The sequence below is a fragment of the Bombina bombina genome, chromosome 7 (assembly GCF_027579735.1).
Source record: "Bombina bombina isolate aBomBom1 chromosome 7, aBomBom1.pri, whole genome shotgun sequence".
NCBI classification, from domain to species: Eukaryota; Metazoa; Chordata; class Amphibia; order Anura; family Bombinatoridae; genus Bombina; species Bombina bombina.
In genome coordinates this window covers 585,120,835-585,141,504 of record NC_069505.1, presented here as the reverse complement: position 1 = coordinate 585,141,504, position 20,670 = coordinate 585,120,835, and the positions used below count along the sequence as shown (strand labels likewise).

Here is a 20,670-nt window from a genome sequence, read left to right as displayed (position 1 = left end):
AATGTGTTTGTGATGCGGGAGGGGCTTGGTTTAGGGGTTAATAGGTAGTTTATGGGTGTTAGTGTACTTTATGACACATTAGTTATGAGTTTTGTGTAACAGTTTTGTTGCGTAAAACTCATAACTACTGGTCTCAGATTGCGGAACGGATCGTGTCAGTATAGGGTGTAACGCAAGTTTTTTAGCCTCACCGCAAAACTCGTAATGGCAGCGCTATGGGAATTCCATGAAAAAACATAATTTTTTAGAGTGTGGGACTGACGTTGACTCGTAATGGCTGGGTTGCTGTTTTAACGCTGAAATAGCCATTTTTTTCAGTGTTAAAACACAAACGCAAAACTCGTAATCTAGGTGTATGTGTTTAATGTCCCTTTAAGGATGGATATGAGAGTATTGGAAATAATTTCTTGAGGATCAGATGTACACTTTGTTTGATAACAATAAGGATGACCAGTACTGCTATCTAAATATCTGGACTAACACGGATACTCCAATCAACATACATAGATATATGAACATCTGACACATCTGCAAGGATGCCACGTGAATGGAAGTATCCAGTGATGTGCAGAGGGTGGATGTCATAGAGGCATGTTGGCTAACAGGTAGATGATTGGTTATTTTAATACTACTTAAAAAGTACAATCTGATTATCACCTTGACAAAGATGCGGCGAAATGTACATCGGTCTCTTGTCCCTAGCATTAAGGCACTTATTTGTTATTATTTGCATTCCATTCCATGATTTTAAGACTTACACGGCAATACCCAGCTTTTTAAACTACTATAATTGGGAACTGGGCTATATACATCATCACATCTCAAATGTGTTCTGGGTGGGCTGACTTGTTGTCTCCCAAGTGAGGGTATTTAAGGAGGCTTTTTTTTCTTCTTTTTTAATGTTTTTTCATATCCCTTTTAACCCTTATAAAACATTTTGATTAATATTTAATTGATATGTTGTATTAAATAGTGTATATATGAGTGTCATACTTTATTAAAATGATACTTTGTACACTGTAAACACATTACTAGTTATAATTTAGAGCTTCAGATTGATTTGAATGGGAGATGCAAATGATAAACTCCAGACAATATTTAGGACGCACAAAGTGAAAAAATCGGGTCAATTTATACAGCATTAAGCAAGATTTTTTTTTTTCATTCCCTTGTCTTTTCAAACAATTATAACTTAAATGACAGCAAAAGTTAACAAAAACAGCTGCCGCCCTGATATATGTCACATGACCTCTCCCATACACGTGAGACACTTCTTTACTTTCGGTGGAGTCACTCTCATATACTTATAAGCTGATTCAAGCATGTTTTTGAAATTTCCCTTTATCACGTACCAGCTATTCCAAAACACATCTTTGGAATTCCACTCTTGAAAGTAGGTTATCTTTATAAATTCCTTGGGATGGCAGTTTAATTAGGTTTGATTTATTTTTATATGGTTACTCACTTTCGTTGCTTAACCTGAGATCTGCAACCCAGCAATTCAGATGTAATTAACATAATAAAGTACATCATTCAGTTGCCAAACAACATGACATTGTATTTGAGAACATGGCATGTGATCAACCTCAATTGACTTTATGTTCTTAACAAAAAAAGGACAAACACCATTGGTTACAGTATATTTTAGGTGATCAACAGCAATTCATGTTGCCATGTAGTTATCCTGTCCTCCAGAATTAGCAAATTGTAGGACGCATTATATCTCCATATTTATCATTGTAAGAACGTCCACTTGTGCATTGCTGTCCCCTTGCACTCGCACAATCAATTGCGCAAGAGTAGAGCTTGTCCGTTACCCCAGTCAGATGAGTCCGGATTTTTTCTTTCATGATTCGGATACAACTTGTTAAATTTACTTCTATTATCAAATTTGCTTCATTCTCGTGGTATCTTTTATTGAGGGAGCAGCAATACACTACTGGGAACTATCTAAAAAAAATTGGGTCAGCCAATAACAAGAGGAATATATGTGGAACAACCAATCAGTAGCTAGCTTCCAGTTGAGCATTAATGCTTCTTCATCAAAGGATACTAAGAGATCAAAGTAAATTTGATAATAGAAGTAAATTAGAAAATCCTTAAAATTGTAAACTCTATCTGAATTGTAAATTCTGTGGTTGAGCAACTGCCATATATTTTTCAGGACCTGTATGGAGACAACAATAGAAACTAATTTAGATATGGTGTGGTATATTTCTATTACGTCTGAATCACACAACCTATAATTCATAGTGATTACTTGCCGGACATATTTTCATTACGTATATGTAAGAAACTAATAGGGGCACAGCAATACTCTCTATAATAGCAATCAGTGTCCATCTACTATTTCCCATGGGGAACATCTTCAGCGCAGCTGGATAGCAGCTGAAATTTAACTGCAATTCAAACAATAGCTAGTGATACTGATACAAGCCAGCAGTGGCACATTGTTTATTTATTTTTTAATGGGGTCAGGACTGGCAAAGAACAAAAAAGAAGCTTACATCCTTATTGGCTTATAAAGGAATCAGTCATCTGACAAGAACATTGTTAAATTATTATTGAATAGTATAAATTTGAACTGTTTAAGCCATTTTCCCACTTAAATAGTGTCAATTTGAACATTTGATGTCTTTTCTGCCATTGCAATAAAAGTTCCTTTATTTTTTTGTCACATGCATCTATTTGTTTTTTGTGAAATAAGCTACGCGTTAACCTTTTTTTGGATGAATGCAACAAATATGTGAAAATTCGTAATTTTTTACATTTGTCTGAACATGACTAATATATATTTAAATGATATTCATATGAATTTACTTTATACCAGGGTAGTGAGTGACTATAACTCACTGAGCCACAGGGCAAACACTGCTCATTTCAGTACCACTATTTCCAAAGCACCAAAAACTCCAAATTGTTGTTAATCAGGTATCCTAATGATTTATACTGACACCCATATTCCATAGAATATAAGCTGCTTTTTGAGGCGGAGAACATCCTTCTCTCTTGGTTAGTCCATTCAAGACGATATCCACTTGCTTAGTCTTCTTGTATAAATACAGTGGCAGGTTTTTCTGTACAGTAACACTGCTATATGTGAAAGTGTATAGATTTTTTTATTTCCATGTATATACATATATATATACACACACAAATAACTTTGTCCCTTTGCTTTTCTCAAAGTTATTGAGCACAATATATCATTCAGAAATCAATTAGTATTTTCAACTTTTCTTTTGCAAAAAAGCACTGTGTGTGTGTATATATATATATATATGAGTTTAGATTATATAAATAAAAATCAATACATTTCCTTACTCTGTGTGTAAGAATACCTCTCAAGATTTGTAGCTAGATATTAGGGACTCAGGCCATAAAAAGGGTCTGTCACTGTTTTGCGGTTGGCAGGAGGGGATGTGGTCATAGGAGGACAGTTGGCAAGACCATTGGGGGCAAGTCCGAGGTACTCGGAGAGTGTGCTTGGGAGGTTTGTGGGATCAGGGTGGTCTATGTGTGGGCTAAAGGAAATTCTGCAAATCTGGACATATGGCTGTATCAGAGAGACATGGGGACAGAGCTCACAATTAGACACTGTCCCTCTAAAATAAGGGCAGTTGGAAGATCTGTTGAAGTCACCACCCTGATTTATATAAGAAGTGCATTCATATTCCCACAGAGCACCACCAAAAATAGATGAATGGATGTATCATTAGTTATTAGTCACTCATATGCAGATCAAAAATAAAATGAAGTCAGAAATCAGTTTTCATGTAGGAGTAGCAGATGTAGATGTATTTTTTAAACTTTCATTAGTTGTTTAAATAGTGACAAAATAAGTGTTACGTTTAGTGTCTGTAAAACAATGGGAGCTGCCATGTTGTAACTTAGGTTACCTTCTCTGCTGTGGCCAATTAGGGACAGTTATAAATAGGTCACTAGAGTGTGCAGCCTATGGCTGTGTGGTATCTGCACTTCCATTTCTAACAGGAACTGAAAAGCTCACAATTTCAGAATAGAATTACAGGGACAAAATAAATAATTAAAGTATATTTTAGAGTATATATATATATATAAATTGTAACAAAGAAGCACTCACTGAACGGTTCCAACTGTGACAAAAAGTTTTAATTCAAACGAGTGACGTTTCGGGACAGTAACAGTCCCTTCCTCTGACAAACTAACAATGTGAAAATGCAGGCCTTAAATAGGCACCAAAATACCCTCCCCACGAGTTTGACCAATCATGGTCAAGGTTACATAACATATCTTACCCAGTGACCAATAATAATCAATAATACAAATCAAGTGTATCAAGTGAGTCGTGTAAAGTAATTAAAACATAAGACCCCGTGTTGCTAATAGAATGGGGTGGGCAATCTCAGTCCAACCATACATATAAGTCAGCTAAATAACCTTAAAATTGTAAACAAAGTAGAGAAACACAACAATGAAACAAGGGGATCGTAATTCAACCAATCGTTATAGCCCTAGTCATGGAGATCGTAATTCCACCAATCGGCAGTGATCTAGCTTATGGGAATCATAGTAGCACCAATCAGCAACAATATGACACTCCGTGTCCGATACGTCATAGCTACATGCTTTCAAGTTACGCCCACCTGTCACTGGCGATGCCTGTTACATACAACAGCAAGGGAATAACCCATCCAGCTAACTCTCACCGGATCGCTGCTTATTAATCATAAACAAATACAGTACAGAGACCGCCCTTAGCTTAACAGTATAAAATCTAGCAGTATAGCTAGTTTTAATCAGAATCCATGTTAGTACTACCAACTCAGGCATCTAAGGCGTTCAAATATAGAGACCTGACAGTGTCTTCAAACATCAAGTCTGTCACTCTATGCGCGCCAAAGCAAATCAGTGTGTGAGCCCTATTATCAACACACTCTGATCCACAGCTAAAATAGTGCTGTCAAAAAAATGACGAAAACTAACCTATCAAAAGCGTGTCCACACCCATATGGGCGTGTCAAAACATCGCTAAATATTATCTGTATCTATGTGTCACCCTAAAAAATGGTGAGCGCACCTCGTGAGACCTTACCATTATCGCTCATCTGAATGTGACAAGACATCGCTTGTCACATTCAGATGAGCGATAATGGTAAGGTCTCACGAGGTGCGCTCACCATTTTTTTTTATAGGTTAGTTTTCGTCATTTCTTTGACAGCACTATTCTAGCTGTGGATCAGAGTGTGTTGATAATAGGGCTCACACACTGATTTGCTTTGGCGCGCATAGAGTGACAGACTTGATGTTTGAAGACACTGTCAGGTCTCTATATTTGAACGCCTTAGATGCCTGAGTTGGTAGTACTAACATGGATTCTGATTAAAACTAGCTATACTGCTAGATTTTATACTGTTAAGCTAAGGGCGGTCTCTGTACTGTATTTGTTTATGATTAATAAGCAGCGATCCGGTGAGAGTTAGCTGGATGGGTTATTCCCTTGCTGTTGTATGTAACAGGCATCGCCAGTGACAGGTGGGCGTAACTTGAAAGCATGTAGCTATGACGTATCGGACACGGAGTGTCATATTGTTGCTGATTGGTGCTACTATGATTCCCATAAGCTAGATCACTGCCGATTGGTGGAATTACGATCTCCATGACTAGGGCTATAACGATTGGTTGAATTACGATCCCCTTGTTTCATTGTTGTGTTTCTCTACTTTGTTTACAATTTTAAGGTTATTTAGCTGACTTATATGTATGGTTGGACTGAGATTGCCCACCCCATTCTATTAGCAACACGGGGTCTTATGTTTTAATTACTTTACACGACTCACTTGATACACTTGATTTGTATTATTGATTATTATTGGTCACTGGGTAAGATATGTTATGTAACCTTGACCATGATTGGTCAAAACTCGTGGGGAGGGTATTTTGGTGCCTATTTAAGGCCTGCATTTTCACATTGTTAGTTTGTCAGAGGAAGGGACTGTTATTGTCCCGAAACGTCACTCGTTTGAATTAAAACTTTTTGTCACAGTTGGAACCGTTCAGTGAGTGCTTCTTTGTTACAATTTATTTATTATCTCACAGCACCCTGACAAGCTGCAAAAGTTGGTGAGAGTGCACTTACACCATTGCTTGAAATATATATATATATATATATATATATATATATATATATATATATATATATATATATTATTTTATCATTTAATATTACTATCTCAAAGTGTTTAATGCCCCTTTAATACTACCCAAGTACACAGGTATCACATATATAGTGGGCCCATCTCTATTTTAAAGATTATGGTATGTTTGCTTGAATACTTGTATTTTTTTTTTTTTTACAGTTGTAATTAATAATTCACAGCAGTGGATGGCAGCATGTGATCTAAATAGATAGCTGCGGTTATCAGGTGATTAGCTATTTTTAAGATACTATACTTGTGAAGTGATATATATCATTCATTTTTTTGCAAATATATAAGTTAATTGTGATATGTCCATGATGACCTTATCATAATATATATATACTGTATGTGTGTATGTGTGTGTTACTGTGTGTTTGATGTAAGGTACTGCAACTTCAGACTTTATTGACAGTAATGATCACTGAATACCACAATTTCTAATTACTTTGTGCTTGATCTTTGAATTTCCCATATATTTCAATGTTAAATAAAACTGATATAAAACATATATTTTAAATGTTATGGTATGTTTGCTTGAATATTTTTTGTACAGCTGTAATTATTAGTTCCAAACAGTAGATGGCAGCATGTGATCTAGATGGTTAACTGTGACGTTCTGGTGATTCTTTAGCTATTCTTAAAGGATATGAACACAGAATGTTTCTTTCAGAATGTTTTTCATTCTCTTGGTATCTTTTGTTAAAAAAGCAGGGGCGTATGCTTAGGAGCTGGCCCATTTCTGGAGCACTATATTGCAGCAGTTTGGCAAGAATGTTATCCATTTGCAAGACCACTAGATAAGCCCTATTTCCTGCAATATAGTGCACCTAGGTATCTCTTCAACACAGAATATAATGGCAATAACGCAAATTTTATAATAGAAGTAAACGTTTTTTAAATGATTTGTTCTGTCTAAATAACACACACACACAAAAGTGTGTTTCATATCCCTTTGATATACTATACATGTGTAGAGATATATGACATTAATTGTTTGCAAATATATAAGTTGGAGTATGTCCATAATGACATCATCATATGGAAATATACATATATGCTATTTCCATGATATTTCCTCAAATTGATCAAATTAATGATCACTTTTAATACCACAATTTCTAAATACTTTATGCTTGAACTTTGAATTTCCCTTATATTTTAATGTTAAATAAAAACTGAAAATATTGAACATAACACAGAGTGTTAAAACATAAGAAAAGAATGTAATATGTTTTCAAAACTTTATTGACAATAATGATCACTCTTAATACTACCCAAGTACTGAGGTATCAAATATATAGTGGTCCACCTATATTTGTTTACAGTTGTAATTAATAATTCACAACAGTAGATGGCAGCATTTGATCTGGATGGATAGCTGTCGGGTTCAGGAGATTCTTTAGCTATTCTTAAGATACTATATACATGTGTAGTGAAATATGTCATACATTTTTTTGCAAATATATATTAATTGGGTGCCCATGATAACTTCATTATAATATATATATATATATATATATATATATATATATATATATATACACACACACACACACACATACATATATGCTATATCAAAGATATTTCCTCAAATTGAGCTATTTTTTAGGCATAGTACTGCAACTTTCTAGATTTTTGGACAGAGTTTCCATTCTAACACTCATGTTTAAAGGGACACTTAACCCAAATTTTTTTCTTTTGTGATTCAGATAGAGCATGCAATTTTAAGCAACTTTCTAATTTACTCCTATAATCAAATTGTCTTCATTCTCTTTGCATCTTTATTTGAAAAGCAAGAATGTAAGTTTAGATGCTGGGCCATTTTTAGTGAACTACATGGGTTGTTCTTGCTGATTGGTGGATAAATTCACCCACCAATAAACAAGTGCTGTCAAGGGTCTGAAATAAAAAATTGCTGGCTCCTTAGCTTAGATGCCTTTTTCAAATAAAGATAGCAAGAGAATGAAGAAAAATTGATAATAGGAGTAAATTAGAAAGTTGCTTAAAATTGCTGCTCTGATCTGACTCACAAAATAAAAAAATTGGGCTCAGTGTCCATTTAACATGTCCATTACCCTGAAATAAAATAACCACTTTGACTGGTACAAAACTGTCAAGTTTGAAGTAAACTGGTTAGATAGACTTCATAATATTAAACAATTCTTGGGAAAGTGGTTTATATCTATCTATGAGGCTCACTGGTCTTGTGTCTTGAAGAAAGAAACTTTGCACAGTAAATAATGTCTAAGAGAGCAGAATTTGACTGGTGCACAAACAGCCTCTACATAGATATATGGATTACCCCAGATAAACACACCTTATTATATCATCTAATTATCAATATCTATATCTACCTAGCTATCTATATGTATGTGGGAGTGACAAATTATACATAACAAACATAAACAGTATTTACCATTTTGATATTGCATATTAATCACGTGTCTGTGCTATATTATATAGGCATAAAATTGATCATGTGTATTTACTTATATATTCATGTACACACACAAACACACACACACATATATATATATATATATATATATATATATATATATATATATATATATATATATATATATATATACTGTATATATAGATATCAAAATAACAAGAGTATTGCATTGAGCAATGATACTTTTTTATTGGACTAACTATACATTTATAAGATGACAAGCTTATAAATGTATAGTTGTTATTTTGATATCTAAATCTCTGGACTAACACGGCTACTCCAATCAACGTATATATATATATATATATATATATATATATATATTAGATATATATGTATATATATATATATATATATAAAATTGATCAGTATTAATATGTAAATATTAACTAGTGTTGCTTGTCAGTATATAATTGCTTACGGTGAAGAATTATTATGATATTCAAGGTCCCCAATATAGCTGCATGATTCCTATCATTATATTATTGGTGTAAATATCCACAAATATTCCTGCGTTATTTATACATGGGTCCAGTAAGTCTCTTAGTATATAAACATTAGTGAGGTTCAACCTTGGTTAACGGTCAAATAGAGATACTGACTTGTTTTTCAGAACATATTTACAAAATACATATTTGTCTATTATAGCTTAGTGACGGTGCCATCTTCCGAGGGAAAAATATTCTGACTGCTAAATCTTAGCTCATTAACAAAAATGTTAATTAATCTGTAATTAGTGTTAGCCAATCATTTATGTGAACCTAATATTATCAGTTGGGGTGGAGTTAAAAGTTTTCCATAAAATAGACACTAACCCACAAAAGGGGGACACATGGGGGCATAAGCAGGTGACATAAGGGGCCACACTGAGCATGCATGATGACCACACCCTGTCCAGAGGAGAGGGGAGGCTAAGCTGACCAGACAAGTCAGGATAATGGCGAGAGTGGGTCCAGGGGTAACCTAAGAGGTTCTTTTTACACTGAACCCCAGTGAAGGATCCCACAATATTGATAAGTATGAAATAAACCCACATGAAACAGTTTTAATATGATTTATGCTCTTTACATTTTATATTCAAAGTTTTCTTTTTTAAATCAGGTGAGTAAATGAGTTCTGGTTTGCCCTTTATAGTCACAGGTGTTTTTGATAGGTAAGTCCTGTTAACCTGATCTTATCTGTCGACAATAACACAGGTCAGGAACCTGGTAATAATATCATTTTTTTATGGTTTGCCATGATTATTAGTCTACCTGATTCTTGCCAGCTATGCTGAGAATTTAAATAACAAGCCTTTCTGTTTCTCTATTATACACACAAGCTACTGCAAATAAAATCATTTAGTGATTGTTTTCATTAGTTCTAAGCTGATAATAATGAAATCATTGTAATGATATATGTTTATTGATTTGCTTTATTCAAATATTGCTTATTATTTCCAATAATTATTTTAATAAACTATGTTTGTTTATTGATCTGGTCTCCGTTTGATTAATAAACAAATCAGAACTAAAATGATTCATGTTTTATCAATTGCAAATGATATAATTCAGAGTGTTATTAAATGGCACACATTGCCCCTGCAAAGTTGTTAACCACTATTTTATATATATTGAATGACATTAACAGAATGATATAGAGGTGCCATAATATTTATTGTGCCTAAACACATAATACACTTTGCATTTACACTACTGAAATAAAAATAATAAAAAGGATAATATTCAAATAATCTGTAAGAGAAATTTGACTGGTGCACAAACAGCCTCTACATACATATATGGATTACCCCAGATAAACACACACATATTATATCATCTATATATCAATATCTATAGCTACCTAGCTATCTTTATGTATGTGGGAGTGACAAATTATACATAACATACATTAACAGTAACAGCCCTATATACTCATACCAGTAATTACACGCTGCATCACATGACAATTACAGACACACCTATCTAATTCTTAGAACCCTGCATCACTTTTAACCTCATCAAGTCTAACACAGAGTTTTACCATCTGAATAATATATAGGTCACTAGGTAGCAAAGTAACATGAAAGAATATAGGAGATTACATATTTAAATAGACAAAACACATACAGATTGATTTACAGTTTTATACACTGATAGATACATAAATATGAATTCTGATATAAACATAGATACATACACTGATAGTAAGATATATAGATACATACACTAATAGTGAGATATATAGATACATACACTGATAGTGAGATACATAGATACATACACTGATACTGAGATACATAGATACATACACTGATAGTGAGATATATAGATACATACACTAATAGTGAGATATATAGATACATACACTGATAGTGAGATACAGAGATACATACACTGATAGTGAGCTATATAGATACATACACTAATAGTGAGCTATATAGATACATACACTGATAGTGAGATATATAGATACATACACTGATAGTAAGATATATAGATACATACACTGATAGTGAGATATATAGATACATACACTGATAGTGAGATACATAGACACATACACTGATAGTGAGATATATAGATACATACACTGATAGTGAGATACATAGATACATACACTGATAGTGAGATACATAGATACATACACTGATAGTGAGATATATAGATACATACACTAATAGTGAGATATATAGATACATACACTGATAGTGAGATACAGAGATACATACACTGATAGTGAGCTATATAGATACATACACTAATAGTGAGCTATATAGATACATACACTGATAGTGAGATATATAGATACATACACTGATAGTAAGATATATAGATACATACACTGATAGTGAGATATATAGATACATACACTGATAGTGAGATACATAGACACATACACTGATAGTGAGATATATAGATACATACACTGATAGTGAGATATATAGATACATAAACTGATTGTGAGATATATAGATACATACACTGATAGTGAGATATATAGATACATACACTGATAGTGAGATACATAGATACATACACTGATAGTGAGATATATAGATACATACACTGATAGTGAGATATATAGATACATACACTGATAGTGAGATATATAGATACATACACTGATAGTGAGATATATAGATACATGCACTGATAGTGAGATATATAGATACATACACTGATAGTGAGATATATAGATACATACACTGATAGTGAGATATATAGATACATACACTGATAGTGAGATATATAGATACATACACTGATAGTGAGATATATAGATACATGCACTAATAGTGAGATACATAGATACATACACTGATAGTGAGATACATAGATACATACACTGATAGTGAGATATATAGATACATACACTGATAGTGAGATATATAGATACATACACTAATAGTGAGATACATAGATACATACACTAATAGTGAGATATATAGATACATACACTGATAGTGAGGTATATAGATACATACACTGATAGTGAGATACATAGATACATACACTGATAGTGAGATATATACATACACTGATAGTGAGATATATAGATACATACACTGATAGTGAGATATATAGATACATACACTGATAGTGAGATATATAGATACATGCACTAATAGTGAGATATATAGATACATACACTGATAGTGAGATATATAGATACATACACTGATAGTGAGATATATAGATACATACACTGATAGTGAGATATATAGATACATACACTGATAGTGAGATATATAGATACATGCACTAATAGTGAGATATATAGATACATACACTGATAGTGAGATATATAGATACATACACTGATAGTGAGATATATAGATACATACACTGATAGTGAGATATATAGATACATACACTGATAGTGAGATATATAGATACATACACTGATAGTGAGATATATAGATACATACACTGATAGTGAGATATATAGATACATACACTGATAGTGAGATATATAGATACATACACTGATAGTGAGATATATAGATACATACACTGATAGTGAGATATATAGATACATGCACTAATAGTGAGATATATAGATACATACACTGATAGTGAGATATATAGATACAGATACTGATAGTGAGATATATAGATACATACACTATATAGATATATACTAACATTTTCTTGTTAAATAATTTTCTGAAACTCACTGATAACATAGCAGTTTATTACAATCTAGTAGTAAAGTTTATCTTATGAATTTCCCCTGTTGACTATAATTGTGAATTTTGTAGCAATATTATAAAATACATTTTTCTACATTAAAAATTAACTTTTTTTTATTAAGGTCTGAAAATGTAAAAATTAAATAAAAATGTGAATATGTAAAATAAATCAGTTTAGACTAAAGCCAGGGATCTAATGTGTATGCAAATTATGCTTTGAAAACAGTATTTATTGCATCATAATTGACCTGGAGTGTTTAAAGTGAAATTAAACTAAAAAAAAATATTTCTTGAGTCACACAGAGCATGCAATTTTAAACAACTGTCTAATTTACTTGTTATTTATTTTCAAGAGCACTAGATGGCAGCAGTGCTCCAGATGCCTACCTAGATGCCTACCTAGATGTCTCTTAACCACAGAATATCATGGGACCGAAGCAAACTTTAGAATAGGAGTAAATTGGCAACTTTTCAAAATGTTATGCTCTGTCTGAATCCTGAAAAAAAAGTTGGGGTTTCATGTCCCTTCCAATTCTTTACATATAACTCCTTTACCTTTATTTTGTTATTTGAAACAGTTTTTTGCCTGTTTTATCCCCACCTATACTGAACATTTAAATACGTAAAAGATCACTAAACACAATAGTATCTCATAACTTATACATGCATTATGAAAAGATAATGCATAATCACTTAGATTGAATTTCAAATGAGTAGTAGATTTTTTTTCTGAAAAATGTCAAACGCCTAGATTACGAGTTTTGCACTATAGAGAGTGCGAAACGAATGCAGCAAAAGTTGCGATATTTTACCCTCCATAGCGCTGCCATTACGAGTTACTGAAAAGCCTCCTTGTGCGTGTGATATGGTGGCGATAAGCTCCATACCGCACAAAATCCAAGGGCTGCTTTGACGTGCTGGTGCACGCTTTCCCCCCATAGACATCAATGGGGAGAAGCTGTTAGAAAAAAACTAACGCCTGAAGTGCAGAATGGCGATCACCGTAACGCAACCCCATTGATGTCTATGGGGAAAACATTTTTACGTTTAAACCTAACACCCTAACATAAACCCCAAGTCTAAACACCCCTAATCTGCCGCCCCTGACATCGGCGACACCAAAATAAAGTTATTAACCCCTATTCCGCCGCTCCCTGACATCGCCGCCACTAATAAAACTTATTAACCCCTATTCCGCCGCTCCCTGACATCGCTGCCACTAATAAAAGTTAATAAAGGGACAGTCAAGTCCAAAATAAACTTTCATGATTCAGATAGAGACCTCTATTTAACAAAGTCTGGCGGACCTGATCCGACAGTGCGGATCAGGTCCGCCAGACCTCGCTGAATGCGGAGAGCAATATGCTCTCTGTAGTCAGCATTGCACCAGCAGCTCACAAGAGCTGCTGGTGCAACGCCGCCCCCTGCAGACTCGCGGCCAATGGGCCGTCAGCAGGGAGGTGTCAATCAACCCGATCATACTCGATCGGGTTGATTTCCGGCGATGTCTGTGAGCAGGCGGACAGGTTATGGAGCAGCGGTCTTTGTGACCGCTGCTTCATAACTGCTGTTTCTGGCGAGTCTGAAGACTCGCCAGAAACACGGGCCCACAAGCTCACTACGGAGCTTGTTAAATGGGCGCCACAGAATATAATTTTAAACAATTTTCCAATTTACTTTTATCACCAATTTTGCTTTGTTCTCTTGGTATTCTTAGTTGAAATCTAAACCTATGAGGTTCATAAGCAAATTTCTAAGCCCTTGAAGGCTGCCTCTTCTGTCAGGGCATTTTGACAGTTTTTCACCACTAGAAGGTGTTAGTTCATGTGTGTCATATAGATAACACTGAGCTCACGCACGTGGAGTTCCACTGAGCTTGCTCTGATTGGCTAAAATGGATGTCTGTCAAAAGAACTGAAATAAGGGGGCAGTTTGCAGAGGCTTAGATACAAGGTAATCACAGAGGTAAAAAGTATATTAATAAAACCGTGAAGGTTAAGCAAAACTAGGGAATGGGTAATAAAGGGATTATCTATCTTTTTAAACAATAAAAATTCTGGTGTAGACTGTCCCTTTAACTCCTATTCCGCCTCTCCCCGAGATCGCCGCCACTAATAAAAGTTATTAACCCCTATTCTGCCGCTCCCCGACAATGCCGCCACTATAATAAATGTATTAACCCCTAAACCTCTGGCCTCCCAGATCACCGCCACTAAATAAACCTATTAACCCCTAAACCGCCAGCCCACCACATTGCAAAACTAAATTAATCTATTAACCCCTAAACCTAACAACCCCCTAACTTTATATTAAAATGACAATATCCCTATCTTAAAATAAATAAAAACTTACCTGTGAAATTAAAAAAAACTAAGTTTAAGATATAAATTAACCTAACATAACTATTATACTTAAATTAAAATATCTAGCAATTAAAAAAACTAAATTACACATAAAAAAACTAACACTACAAAAAAAATTTAATCTTAAATTACAAAAATTAAAAAATACTAAATTACGAAAAATAACAAACAAAATTATAAAAATTAAAAACAATTACACCTAATCTAATAACCCTATAAAAATAAAAAAGCCCCTCCAAAATAAAAAAAACCCCTAGCCTACAATAAACTACCAATAGCCCTTAAAAGGGCCTTTTGTAGGGAATTGCCCAAAAGAAATCAGCTCTTTTACCTGGAAAAAAATACAAAGACCCCCCAACAGTAAAACCCACCATCCAAACAACCCCAAATAAAAAACCTAAGCTACCCATTGCCCTGAAAGGGGCATTTGTATGGGCATTGACCTTAAAAGGGCATTCAGCTCTTTTACATTGCCCTGAAAAGGGCATTCAGCTCTTTTACCTAAAGCCCAAAACCCTAATCTAAATAAATAAACCACCCAAAAAGATTTAAAAAAAACCTTACACTAACCCCCGAAGATCCACTCACAGTTTCTGAAGTCCAGACATCCATCCTCATCCATGCGGCGAGAAGTCCTTATCCAGGCAGCGATAAGTCTTCATCCAGGCGGCGAGAAGTCTTCATCCAGGCGGTGAGAAGTCTTCATCCAGGCGGTGAGAAGTCTTCATCCAGGTGGCATCTTCTATCTCCATCCCGGCGTCTCGGAGCGGTTCCATCCTTAAAGACATTTGGCATGGAGCTTCCTCTTCATATGGTCACCACCGTACACTGGATCTTTAATGCAAGGGAGCCTTTTCAAAATGGCGTCCCTTGCATTCCTATTGGCTGTTTTGATTCTTGAAATTCAAATCAGCCAATAGGATGAGAGCTACTAAATTCAGTCAAAAGGAATGCAAGGGATCCCGGGATGAAGATAGAAGACGCCGCGTGGATGAAGACTTCTCGCCGCCTGGATGAAGACTTCTTGCCTCCTGGATGAAAACCTCTCGCCGCCTGGATGAGGATGGATGTCCAGACTTCAGAAACTGTGAGTGGATCTTCGGGGGTTAGTGTAAGGTTTTATTAAATCTTTTTGGGTGGTTTATTTTTTTAGATTAGGGTTTTGGGCTTTAGGTAAAAGAGCTGAATGCCCTTTTAAGGGCAATGCTTATACAAATGCAATTTACAGGGCATTGGGTAGCTTAAGTTTTTGTTAGAGTTAGGTTTTTCATTTTGAGGGGTTGGTTGGGTAGTGGGTTTTACTGTTGTATTTTTTTCCAGGTAAAAGGGCTGATTTCTTTAGGGCAATGCCCTACAAAAGGCCCTTTTAAGGGCTATTGGTAGTTTATTGTAGGCTAGGGTTTTTTTATTTGGGGGGGGCTTTTTTTATTTTTATAGGGCTATTATATTAAGTGTAATTGTTTTTATTTTTGATCATTTTGTTTCTTATTTTTCATAATTTAGTGTTTGTTATTTTTTGTAATTTAGTATTTTTTTGTTGTTGTAATTTTAGACTTAATTTTTTTTAGTAGTGTTAGTTTTTTTAATGTGTAATTTAGTTTTTTTAATTGGTAGTTATTTTAATTTTAGTATAATAGTTTAGTATAATAGTTATGTTAGGTTAATTGTTAGTTTAAACTTAGTTTTTTTTAATTTCACAGGTACGTTTTATTTATAGGGATATTGTAATTTTAATTTAAAGTTGGGGGTTATAGGTTTAGTGGTTAATAGTTTAATTTATTAGTGGCAATGTGGGGGCTGGCAGTTTAGGGGCTAATAGGTTTATTTAGTAGTAGCGATGTGGGGGGCTGGCGGTTTAGGGGATAATAGGTTTAGTTAGTGGTGGCGGGGAGCGGCGGAATAGGGGTTAATAACTTTTTTACAGTGGCAGGGATGTGGGCAGGGGCAGATTAGGGGTTAATAAGTTTAATATAGTGTTTGCGATGTGGGAGGCCGGCGGTTTAGGGGTTAATAGGTAGTTTATGGGTGTTAGTGTACTTTGTAACAGTTTAGTTATGAGTTTTGTGAAACATTTTTATTACACAAAATCCAAAACTACTGCTCTCAGATGGCGGAATGGATCGTGTCGGTATAGGCTGTAACGCAAGCGTTTCAGCCTCACCGCACAACCTGTAATACCAGCGCTATGGAAATCCCACACAAAAACTTCATTTATTTTAAGTGCGGGATTGATGTTGTGTTACAGGCTAAAATTCTTGCGGTATAGCAATACTGACACGACTTGTAATGGCTGCGTTACTGTTTTTATGCTGAAATTGCCATTTTTTCAGCGTTAAAACCGTAACACAAAACTCGGAATCTAGGTAAAGGTTAGTTACATTATTCTTCCTAATGCATCATGTGACAGCCATCAGCCAATCACAAAATGCATAAGTATATTCTGTGAACCTTGCACATGCTCAGTAGGAGCCTGGTGCCTCAAAAAGTGTGTATATAAAAATATTGTGAATTGGAAATTTGTTGGTCTATCTGAATCATCAAAGTTTAATTTTGACTTGAATGTCCCTTTATGTATTGGTTATAGAAAATATTTGTAAATAAGAAGGCTAAAAGAATAATAAAGTTCCCAGTGGGGAGGCAGAGAGATAATAAAATGTTAATTTTCTATGTTTCTATCTAAGGGCCTGATTGTAAAAATTTGCTTTGTCAGACATGGTTTTCCAAGCCAACACCCACAAGGGATGCCCTCAGGGAATTCTATAAAAAAAGGGTCTGTCTCTGCTAGTGGTGAGATGTCTCTCATAGAAAGTAATAGACCTCACTGGAAAAGGAAACTTGCTGAGGAGAGTGAAGTTAGGAGGGAGAAGACGCTGCACTTTAAAAATTAAACCTTGCAGTCTATACAGATCAGAATCCTCTGCTTTTAGTGTATAGTATCTTATATACATGTGTTTTTCTATTAGGGTCATAAGTGTTTTGCGTATATTGAAACAATCTCACTATCTTTAATTTTTTGAGAAAAAACAGCGAGATCTGCGGGGGAAAATGTTTAGAAAATACACCAGACCTGGAGGAGAAATTTCAGATACACCCATGGAACACCTCTGTTCAGCCCACTAGCAGAAACTAATTTAACAATAATTACATTTTTTACTGTGCACCTTAAAATGCTTATTTCTAGCACAATGTCAATATGAATCTTTATTTTTTAATACATTTGGATTTTTTGCAGAGCACAATTTTGTTACAATTTTTAATGTGATTACAAAATAAAATCTATTTACTGCATAAAGCAATATTTAATTTATTTGTTTTATTTGATTTTTTAAATTACGTTTTTTTGTGAGTCTTTTGTAATGTATGTTTAGGCTTCACATAGTTAATGGGACACTAATCCCAATTTTTTTCTTTCATGATTCAGATAGAGCAGCAATTTTAAGCAACTTTCTAATTTACTATTATCATTTTTTCTTCGTTCCCAAGCTATCTTTATTTGAAAAAGCAGGAATGTAAGGTTAGGAGCCAGCCCATTTTTGGTTCAGCACCTGGGTTGAGTTTTCTCATTGGTTTGCTACATTTAGCCACTAATCAGCAAGTGCTACCCAGATTCTGAACCAAAAATGGGCCGGCTCATAAGCTTACATTCCTGCTTTTTCAAATAAAGATAGCATGAGAACGAAGAAAAATTGATAATAGGAGTAAATTAGAAAGTTGCTTAAAATTACTGTTCTATCTGAATTGTGAAAGAAAGAATTTGGGTTTAGTGTCCCTTTAAACACCCTGCTCTCAAGGGGCCTAATGGTACTGGCAAAATATATTATAGAATCTCACAAGCCCAGAGATCTTTATAGAATATGGCCCCTAAGGGCCTGATATTAAAAACCTCAGTGAAAACCTTTGAGAAAAATCACGCAAAATTTGTACACAATTACTATTATATATCAGTTTTAGGTGATCTGCAAATAATCACAACCTATTTAAAAGGACACTAACGTTCATGGTTCAAATAAAGCATGCAATTTTATTTTTTCCCCAATTTACCATTATCAAAATATGCTCTTTGTTATATGCATCCTTTCTGAGGCAACAGCTCCTACTAAGCATGTGCAGTATATACATATGTGAGCTTGTGATTGGTTGATGGTTGTGACATGATATAGATGGGGATGGAAAATAGAAATAGCTTTGAAATTTGCCAGAAAACAATCTACTACTAATTTGAAAATCACATTTAGTGCTATTGCATTGCTTTTTTTATTTTACATTTGTTGATAATGTAATTCTGCTGTATTTAACGTTCATTTAAATGTACACTGCACTGTAAAATTGTCTCACTTTTAATGTGTTCCCAGTGATTGATTTCACCTTCTAATACAAATTAGATGATTTACACATAACACCTTTACCTTTTTTTGTCATTTGAAATAGCTGATTTTGCCTGTTAAAAAAGCCAGCTATACTGAAAATTTCAATAAAGAATAACAAGAGGCTACAGCAGAAATGAACTTCCCAGCGGGGGGCAGCAGAGAGGCTACAGCAGAAATCAACCTCCCAGTGGGAGGGGGCAGAGAGAAAAAACTGCTCATTTGAGGTGTTCTTACTGCAGCTTTGAATACAATAATATCTTGTCAGCTGCTACCGAGTTAACAAATGTATTTATTAATGTATTCACTAATTTGTCACATGATATTTTTTTTTGTCCATTATAAAAATCCTTCTGTTTCCGGTCCTTGATTGCACCGATTCCAATTTTGTATTTAGCTCTTTGTTGCCTTCTTTATTCCCTGTATTGACAGTATGCGTAGTCCACAGTCTTTTGTAGACGTATGCATTTCCTGACTCGCCTGTCTGCTTGCACTCTAATCCCAGCCCTGTGCAAAAAATAGCTCCAGTACTTAAGCAACCGAAAAAACATATATTTATCTTGCAAGGCATTTATACAGAATATAAAAAATACTACAGAGGAATCAGTTGCACATAAAAACACTACAATTACATACCTGTCTTTCATGCAGGCACAGAGCAGTTCTTACCTGCAAAGTCTCATTACAATTTGTAGTCTGTTTGCGCTCTGCTTGCATCCTTCTTGCTATGAACTTACATATATCTCTTCTTGCCCTGCAAGCACAGCCTTACATGTTTGTATCCAATTACTTACCAAACAGTCCGCACCCAGATTCATTGCTCTGCTTCGCTGTAGTTTTCATGCTGTGCTAAGATTTATTTTCATATTAGTTGTTCTGCATATCCAGACTTGTATAAATAAATATCGCATGCTGCACATTTCTACATGTACTTGTCTACAAATTGCTTACACTGCATTCTCAGACCAGTTTGCAAACAAATAATGGCTAATGATTTATATCATAATTAATATACTTACATTATAATCATATAATTAGCTTGGCCTTTTTTCCTTTGTTAAAAAAAACACACATACACACAAACGCATAAGTACGCACACACACACCAGGCACATACACATACTATACACCCACA

At 34.5% G+C, this 20,670-nt stretch overlaps 1 protein-coding gene across 1 annotated transcript in view; it reads right to left on the bottom strand.

Moving 5' to 3' along the window:
* Positions 1-20,347, bottom strand: part of LOC128667143 (uncharacterized) — a 91,366-nt gene extending 71,019 nt beyond the window's left edge. The window contains exon 1 of the transcript XR_008403298.1: positions 20,205-20,347. The gene's annotated coding sequence lies outside the window, so the exon portion shown is untranslated. The remainder of the gene's footprint in view (positions 1-20,204) is intronic.
* Positions 20,348-20,670: the final 323 nt, after the last annotated feature.